The following is a 10,000-nucleotide window of genomic DNA, read 5'->3' as shown; positions in this document are numbered from 1 at the left end:
ATTTCGCCAGGTGATTTAGAGCTCATTAGGGGAGACAGGGACAAACGAAATAACGTTCTCGTCTCTCAGCTGCCAATATTTGAGTTACGAAGTCTCCCTGTGCAAAAACAAGGCTTTCCCTCCTAGTTGCTTGCATTTATACAGTGCGCATGCATTTTCATGACCTGTCATGTCAGCAACATTTTAAACTTTATCGTACTCGAAACTCGAGCAAAATTTCTCAGTGGTATTTTCGGTCGTTTACATCAAAGTGTTCCGCCAAAACCTTCAGTGACGCAAGATTGTTTATATACTTCATGTTGATAACCTGGCCAGTGTTTTTCTCCGGTCGAATTGACAAGCGCGGGTTCTGATTTCCAGGTGTTTTCATCGAGTGACGGCCTCTGCAATTCGAACTTAAACTGGCTTCCAGCTTTCGACCGCCCTTAAAAAAAACGCTTGTAGTGTAGAGAGTGATCATTGCGTTATATAAAAGGTTCGTGTTTAAATGCTGTAAATCTACATTTCGAAATCATGAATTTTCCCTTCTTTTTCTTTACTCTTTGTCTTGTTTTCGATTTGAGCTTTATCGTATGACACACTTCCATTGTGTTGTCTCTGCATGCAAGTTGCGGCACCTCCACCTCAATTATTTTGGGGATGTGGTTATACTTGTGTTTGATCATACTGGAAGAAATGAGGCGACAGTCAGAGATCACATTTTTGTGTTTGTGTTTCTGGAGGACTGAGTTTCAATCGGTCTAACGTTCTATAAAATTGTCGTGACACGACAGACCGTTCTCTTCTTTCTACGCCGCACAAACGATTCGCCTGAACCGCGGGCTAGCTACATAGCTACAATGGATATCTATGAGCAATTCATATAAGCGGTGCTATAAAATTTGTATTTGTTCGGTCATCCTAGGAGAACTTGAGGGTTTTCCAAATTGCAAGGGCTTCAGTGTTATTTTCCCGAAAATTTCTGCAAGGTTGGAAATAACGGCCGGTCAACAGACAATGTCCGGACTAATTGTGGAGTTGACAGGGCCACCCAATGACTGTTTTCTGTTAAATATCTGTTCGGAGAAGTGAATATTGCCTCGAATTCTCTATAACTTGAGGATGATGTACAATTTTCGAAGCTTATCTAATTAATTCCCTACGACTTTCGAAGTTTAATTTTTCATATTTCACGCCCCAGGTTAGGCTATTTTTCGTGGAAAATAAAATTTTCGGGAAAATAATACTGAAGCCCTTGTAATTTCGAAAACCGTGCCTCAAGTTCTCTTAGCATGACCGAACAGATACAAATTTTATACCGCCACCATGCTGTTCAGTTGTTTCAGTTGTTATCAGTATGTAGCGAGTCGCTGTGTATTGCGGGACTTTAATCTGAAATCCTGGGTGAAAATGCAACTAAAACCGTTGTTTACAATTGGCGCATTGAAAGACAGCGAAGTTCACACATTTCCAGTCATAAAATTAAAACATTTTCACTTTAATATTTATTGGTTAATTTTCTCGATGAATACAAATTTTCTCCTCCTTTATTAAATTTAATGGGGAGTAACATAGATTACTGGCGGAGTTTTAGGATCAAGCTCACACACCGTGATACGTACACCAGAAATCATCATATTTTGGGGCGCCGGACGAATTTAAGGTGTCCGATAATTTATTTTTTTATTGTTGATAATGAGTGCTGTTGTGCTATAAGCTCCAAGCAAGGACTTTTTCGGAAAAATATTAGAATGCTACTGTAGTTTTGGTTCATGGGCCCCTGCTTTAAGAGATATTTATCAGATAAATTTGACCGGCCAGAAACGATAGGTGACCGAGCTAAAATGAATTTCTCCGGAAAAAATCTCCGGAAATTATTTTGAGCCCTGGATACAGTTGAACGTTTTACCAAATTGAGAATTTTGTTCTTATTCCTCTTTTTGTCACATCTTTGAATCCAAAAATTTTAGATTTCCATTTTCCTAGAAAATTAGCCCATGTAACGGGAGTAAAATGTGAAAAGAGGTGGTAAATATCCTGTACTGTTAACCAACAAAAGGAAGATGAAATGTTGTTGAAGGACTTGAAGCATGCAAATTTTGACTACATTTCATTGATTAAAAAAAAAATAGTGAATTAGCTGTCCCCAAAATTGAAGCGTCGCAGAGACGAATATCTGAAGCAAGTGAAGCAGCTCTCCCTCCAAAAAAAATTCAGTTTTAAGTATTAAAAAGTGAGACGGATAAGAAATCCTTTTACAGTTCCATGGCAAAGCGCCACAAAGGAAACAAGAAAAGAAGTAAGGGAAAAATAGTAGAAAAGAACGTTGATCCGCTGCATGCATACATGGCCATTAAACAAGTAATTAGCCCTTTACATACCATTAACGCGTTAACGTTTCAGGGAAATATAACTTTGTATAGCCAACAAAACCGTTGTTTCAGTTTTACTTTTTGCGGGAAAAGTTCCATTTTGAAGACTGGTAATTGACAAGGCTCTGAGAAGAACCCACTGCACAGGTCATTCTTGAAAGACAAAGTCCTACGAAGCTAATTTACATCGGCGATGATTTCACTATTCCTTCAAAGCATCCTTTCCACCGTAAAGAAAATTTCTGAAAACTAGCACATTTTACGTGTGAGTACTACAGGACTTTACTTTATTTACCGAACTGCTTGAAAACACCTGTGAGATGTTTATAACTCTAAGGATCTTGCATGGTGATTACTTCGTGACTACCATTAAGAACTGGCAAAACATTCTCATTGATTGACTAGTGTAATGATGTCTTTGTGACTTCTATAAAGATCTTGCAATACATCGGCGATTTTCTTTGTGACTTCTGTTAAGATCTTGCAATACATCGGCGATTGTCTTTGTGACGTCTGCTTAAAAGTTGCAAACCATCGGCGAATTATATTGGTTGTGCGTTCTGTTGAGAACTTGCAAAGCATTCTCGTTGATTGACTAGTGTGGTGATGTCTTTGTGACTTCTATAAAGATCTTGCAATACATCGGCGATGGTCTTTGTGACTTCTGTTAAGATCTTGCAATACATTGGCGATTGTCTTTGTGACGTCCGCTTCGAAATTGCAAAACATCGGCGAATTTTATTGGTTGTGAGTTCCGTTGAGAACTTGCAAAGCGTTCTCGTTGATTGACTAGTGTAGTGATGTCTTTGTGACTTCTATAAAGATCTTGCAATACATCGGCGAATTTTATTGGTTGTGAGTTCTGTTGAGAACTTGCAAAGCATCCTAATTGGTTGAGTCGTGTGGTGATGTCTTTGTGACTTCTATAAAGATCTTGCAATACATCGGCGATTGTCTTTGTGACTTCTGTTAAGATCTTGCAATAATCGGCGATTGTCTTTGTGACGTCTGCTTAGAACTTGCAAAACATCGGCGAATTATATTGGTTGTGAGATCTGTTGAGAACTTACTTGCAAAGCGTTCTCGTTAATTGACTCGTGTGGTGATGTCTTTGTGACTTCTATAAAGATCTTGCAATACATCGGCGATTGTCTTTGTGACTTCTGTTAAGATCTTGCAATACATCGGCGATTGTCTTTGTGACGTCTGCTTAGAACTTGCAAAACATCGGCGAATTATATTGGTTGTGAGTTCTGTTGAGAACTTGAAAAGCATTCTCGTTGATTGACTAGTGTGGTGATGTCTTTGTGACTTCTATAAAGATCTTGCAATACATCGGCGATTGTCTTTGTGACTTGTGTTAAGATCTTGCAATACATCGGCGATTGTCTTTGTGACGACTGCTTAGAACTTGCAAATCATCGGCGAATTATATTGGTTGTGAGTTCTGTTGAGAACTTGAAAAGCATTCCCGTTGATTGACTAGTGTAATGATGTCTTTGTGACTTCTATAAAGATCTTGCAATACATCGGCGATTGTCTTTGTGACTTCTGTTAAGATCTTGCAATACATCGGCGATTGTCTTTGTGACGTCTTAGAACTTGCAAAACATCGGCGAATTGTATTGGTTGTGAGATCTGCTGAGAACTTGAAAAGCATTCTCGTTGATTGACTAGTGTGGTGATGTCTTTGTGACTTCTATAAAGATCTTGCAATACATCGGCGATTGTCTTTGTGACTTCTGTTAAGATCTTGCAATACATCGGCGATTGTCTTTGCGACGTCTGCTTAGAACTTGCAAAACATCTGCGAATTTTATTGGTTGTGAGTTCTGTTGAGAACTTGGAAAGCATCCTAATTGGTTGACTTTTGTGGTGTCTTTGTGACTTCTATAAAGATCTTGCAATACATCGGCGATCGCCTTTGTGCTTCCAAACGCTTATCGATTGAGTATCTCCTCAGTGAACTTACGTTTAACAATTGGAAGGTAATGCAAACAACATCACTACTTTGTTTGTTTTCGGTTATTGACAGGTCCAACTTTGGCTAATCGAGCAATGCTTGAAGTCTTTTTCAGACTCTTATGCTACTGCAAGGGTTGGTTGACAAACAGATCTTGATCAGTCCCTTGGATCTTACAGCAGATAACCGAGCCACCTGGACAAAATTGAGGTGACCAGTCGGATTACAGGAAAGTCAGAATACATTCCAAGAAAGTTAGGTGTTGATCCTAATCAAAATAAACAATATAGACCAAACTCAACCAATTACAACCTGAAAGGTCCTTTAGAGTGAACGACGGAGGCAAAAAACGGAAACGTTAATTATATTTTTGTGACTTGAGGTCGCGATAGTCTTTGCAAAGTGCGGCAATGGTAGCGAAGAACGTGCTTTTAGATGACAAAATAAGAGCTAGTGTCAATCTCCTGGGTGTTATATGTAAAGTTTCGAATCGACCAAGCGTTCGCTTTTATCATTTAAATTTCGTGCTTTGAGTAACTAATTTTTTATGAGCTGCTGTTTGGTCCACAACCAACTTTCTTATGTTATTGGTCAAATCTGTCTAAGTGGCCCCGGTTACAGTATAGTCGTATCGTAACACCGATTGGTAGGTAATTATCGTTTTATATCATTATTTCTCGAACTTTTAAACCAGTTTCTCACTGAAAAATTGACACTTGGGTTTACTTAATATTCCAATATGAGTTTAAATTTAATTACGAGGAAATAGTAAAATGCTAGCATTTGTTTATATCATGTGAAAAACATTTTTTTAATAGAAATCTGTTTCTTTGCAAATTTTCATTGACTATGAAACATTTCTACAAGATCCCATGACATATTAACTTGTAAGAACTCGAAAAAATTCCAGAATAGTCGAAAAGTAAGTAAATAATTTGTACATAAGGATACAGATGAAAGGGATGTATATTTCGGCTGTTATTTTTTATCATGATGAAGTCTCAATTTCGGTGACAGTCATGATAGGGATCATGTGATTTTAAAATTAAGGATAAAAATACCGATAATCTGGCTTTTTAAAAAAGTTGTTCATTTGTTAATACTTTTAGTAACGTAAATTTTATCAATGAACATGATAATGTTAGTCGTGATGGATAATAGTTATATATAAATTTAAATATTTTTTGCTTTCATGTGGACTCAATTCAAGTATGTAAACTCCCTCACGCATGGACATAAACGCATATGATAAATCATAGGTTAGATTAAATAGTATTCAGATTGTATGCCACATAAAAGGATGGTACGAGGCAAGTTGTTCTGAAGATCAAGGGGAGGAAATGGACGCTCTCTTCCCATGCGATAGTACATCAAAGTTGGCAGGTTTTAGGCGTAATGTAGATGATACTGGAGAGTAACAAGTGTGGGCGAAGAGACCATAAATTACACAACGTGAGGTGAGCGATAAAATCTTTAATTCATTTCCTTAATTCTTAAAAAGATAGTCAGCGTAGCTGGGATTGGGATCGCATATTTGAAGGGGGGGTCCTTTTACAAATTTTGAGCCTTAGGAGGGGCGCTAATTCGAAGCGGGGTGCTTATTTGAAGCTGGGCGCTAATTCGAGCATTTACGGTAAATCCTTTTCACATAATTTTTCTAGGGGCACTTTTATACAAATGAACGGTACAAATAAGCAAATTAACGCAAACGAGAAAACTTAAGGTAGGATGGGACCTACAGAAAGGAGACCGTTGTGTAATTTATGGTGAATTATGAAAACGTAATTGCGGAGTAGGAGATAATTTATATTTGCATTTTGACGGTCTAAGTTAGACTTTGTTCAGATGACGGCCCTTAATGGCTTTACAGTGATATTAAAAGGAAGTAACGCTGAAATAGCTGATTAAATCTTGTTAAATTTAAGTAAAAATCACTTTTTTTCTTTTTCTACTTGCTGGCTGGCTAAGTATGTTCATCCTACATTGCTGGTAGAAAGCAATGGCAAATAAAAAATTCCTGGCTGGTATTATGGTCCTCAATGAATTTGCTTGCTGGCAAAAGGGATCCTTTGGACTTTGTCTTGCTGGCTCTGAGGAGCGGCTATTTTTTTCCCTCGAAAGTTAATTATTAACCATAAACCGCTTTAAAGGTGCCAGTTTGTTGTTCGGAAACGAAATGAACCTTATTTGAAAAATTGGTCGTTGAGCACTCCTGAAAACTCGGTTACACTATATCTGTTGGCGTAAACTACGTTTATTAAGACTAAAAACAAAATAAGTATGCAAGGCTGGTTTTACGGCTGTGAGGATATATAGTGTTTGTTTGACCAATTTTCGTCAGGCACGGCCTGACTCCTTCAGGGAGTTAAATCATAACTCGTACATAACTCCCTGAAGAAGTCGGGCCGTACCTGACGAAATATTGGTCAAACAAAAACTATATATCCTCACAGCCGTACAACCAGCCTTGCATAATTATTTTGTTTTTAGTCTAAATATTATTTGCTGGTCAGATCTCCCAAGATCCGGCACTTGTACTTTGTTCAGATGGCCCTTGCATACACAAACTGTCCACATTTATTAAGCTTTCTTCTGATGTATAGTTTGCTATGATTTTATTGAAACGCAAGTACGAACGTTTTCCGGAAGGACACCCGTGAAGGTGGGAAGAAACCTTAACTGGTGACCCAGGGATTTCATGTGTCTATTGGCAGGAATTTTGATATTGAACCAGTCCGGGTTTTGTCGATCCGATCCGATCCGATCCGATCCGGTCTGGTCCGATCCGATCCGATCCGATGCGATCCGATCCGGTCCAGTCCGGTTCGGTCCGATCCGATCCGATCCGGGTTTTGCCAACGGCTGTGCGCAACCGGGTGATGCGAATGGAACGACAGGTATCTTTCAGTGTGGGTAGGTTTACGATAGACCTTAGTGGAAAGTCGACCGTTGTCTCGACGGCAAACAGTAACGTCCAGAATTCAATAATAATAGACTCGAATTTGGCATACTATAAGAAACGTGTTTTTTGCGAATTATTTTTTCACTTTCCCCAGATGAAGGTTGAAGGTTCAACCGAAACGTTGGGACTTTTAAAACATTGTACATATTCTTATACAATTTCAACCAGAGTAACGTTCTTATTTCTTAATATGTTTCTATCACCTGGTTACAGGACCATTTTTAAAAATATCCTTATCTCTTTCAATCTCGTACCCAGAGTCCTCTGGCTTCTTGGTCAGCGGGTGAGCGCCGGGAGAGACTCTGGGATAATCGACTTGAACTATATTTTTGATTGGCCGCTTGCGTAACAATCGCAGTGAGACAGAAAGTCAGTAAGTAATTCGGAAGCCCCAGAATTTGGAGGGAGATTCAAAATCTAAGGCCCCGTTTATATGGAGAAAAGTTGTCCCGGGTAGAAGGGTCACCCTCCTAGCCGAGTCAACTTTACCGAGCGTTTATATGAGAAAAGTTGTCCCGGTTGACCGAGTCAAAGTTAACCCTACTAAATTATTCATTGGCCCTGCTTAATAATTCATGACTTCAATATCCCTCTTTCCGCTGGATTTCTATGTTTTAAATCACTCACACGGTCACTGTTGACTTAGATTTAACTTCTTTGATAGCAATTTAAGCCACAATGTTCGTTTTAAAGATAAAACACGGACTTCAATTTCCGATACGTGGAATTGTGTCCCGGCTGACCGAGCCAAAGTGTTTATATGAAGAAAAGTTGGCCCGGCCAGGAGGGTGACCCTACCGTCAAAAAAGGGTGACTCATCTAGGCCGGTCACCTATCTAGCCGAGCCAACTTTTGTTTTCTCATATAAACGGTTCGCTGCGTTTTGTAAGGAAATGTATGAAAAGTTGGCTCGCCCAGGGTAAGTCGGCTAGGAGGGTGACCCTTCTACCCGGGACAACTTTTTTCCATATAAACGGGGCCTAAAACTAGTTTCATTGCTGTTTGTTTTTTTCTACCTCAGAAATATGTAAATCACAAAAATAAAGAACCACGAAGTTTGAATTATGTCTTATACCATACGGGAATTTCCCACGCTGCTAAAAAGTGATTACTGTTGCTGTTGCAAAAGTACCGTGGGAAAACATTATGTCAGTCTCTTTGAGGAGAAACTCGTGGAATTAAGGTCTTGTCGAAGTCATTCAGAATTACGGAAACATCAAATCGTAGTAGAGGAGGATATTTGTGTCGTTTCCACAAAAATTTCTCGATGGTGTTGCTTGCACGATGGCATTTTGAACGATGGAATGTACGCTGAAACACTAAAAATACACTTACCGAAAGCGTCAGAGGTTTCATCTTCACTTGCTCTTACAGCAAACCAATGATCATTTCTCCAGTTTCTTTGTGTGTAAGGCTAAAATTCTTGTTTCTCGAACACTTTCAACCCGCCATTTGTACTGTTTACGGTTTTCTCTTTTCTGTTTCCGGTTAAACTCAAGCATACGTAATAAGACCGGAACCCACGTTTTCTGGGAAAATAGAGTCGATTATCCCAGAGTCTCTCCGGGCGCTCACCCGCTGACCAAGAAGCCCGAGGACTCTGGGTACGAGATTGTATCTCTTTACAATACAAATACACGTGATCAAAGTTTCTAAGTGTCAGCTTTTTGAATTCTGTGTATAACAAGACGATCTAGGATCGTAAGTCGGGCTGTGGCCACACGTGTGCTGCTAAGGATCATGAGCGTTGTGTAGTAGTTCTAAAAAAAGATGTGTGATACATGGAAAGATGTGCATGTCTCAAAGAAAGATCACGAAATTTGTAATCACACTGGCAAAAACAACATGCATTTCGTCATGAAAACATTGCTGACTTGATGTCCGATCTCACCCATAGATCACTTGCTTGTAAAGCGCATTTGAATATGCCAATAGAAAATGCACTATATAAATTCATTACCATTACTACCATCAACTTCACAAATATCAAGACTCTTGGTAAATCTGCACTTTGTGAGGTGTCTGTTAATGCTCAGGTGACGATAGGATTTGTTTCCTTGGTAAGCTATGCAACATAACGTTTCGGATTTCCAATAACTACAAGACTTTGCTGTTGAGTAACACATTGCATAAAGCCCTACAGCACAATATTGTTTACAAGTGCAGTTGCATTGTCCTCTAACACTGTTCACTGCAGTTATTTCATATGTACTAATATGCAGCCGTCCGCGTTCATAATTGTCACCGAGTGAGTGTACAGCCTGGAAATACTGTACTAAGTCCTTAATGGATGTACTTCTAATAGTACACATGTACCTTGGGGATGGCTTTTACCATATTCATCTCTTGCATGAGAATCAAAAATCTTATAACCTCCATTATCAGTATGATAGATAATAACACTAATACATCCTATTGTCAGAATAAATGAAGAATAATTTTGTGACAAGAGTGATTCAAATGCACTGTCTATTGGTATACTGTACTGATATCTCTCAATAATTGAATCAGTGTTATGTAGATTACCTGTGTAGCTTTCACTATAATTAAGCTGGTAATTTTTCTCAGACATACATGTAGCAATCACAGCAGGTAATTCTGTTTGCATTAAATACACCTTCCCTGACCCATTTCCATAACTTGTACCAGGTCATTACATGTATTAATTCCTTTGATATTGTTATAAATCAAAGCACGCAAACTCGTAGCAATGCATTGTTGCCC

The sequence above is a fragment of the Montipora capricornis genome, chromosome 9, assembly GCF_036669925.1.
Source record: "Montipora capricornis isolate CH-2021 chromosome 9, ASM3666992v2, whole genome shotgun sequence".
Classification (NCBI taxonomy): Eukaryota; Metazoa; Cnidaria; class Anthozoa; order Scleractinia; family Acroporidae; genus Montipora; species Montipora capricornis.
Note: the sequence above shows the minus strand (reverse complement) of the source record.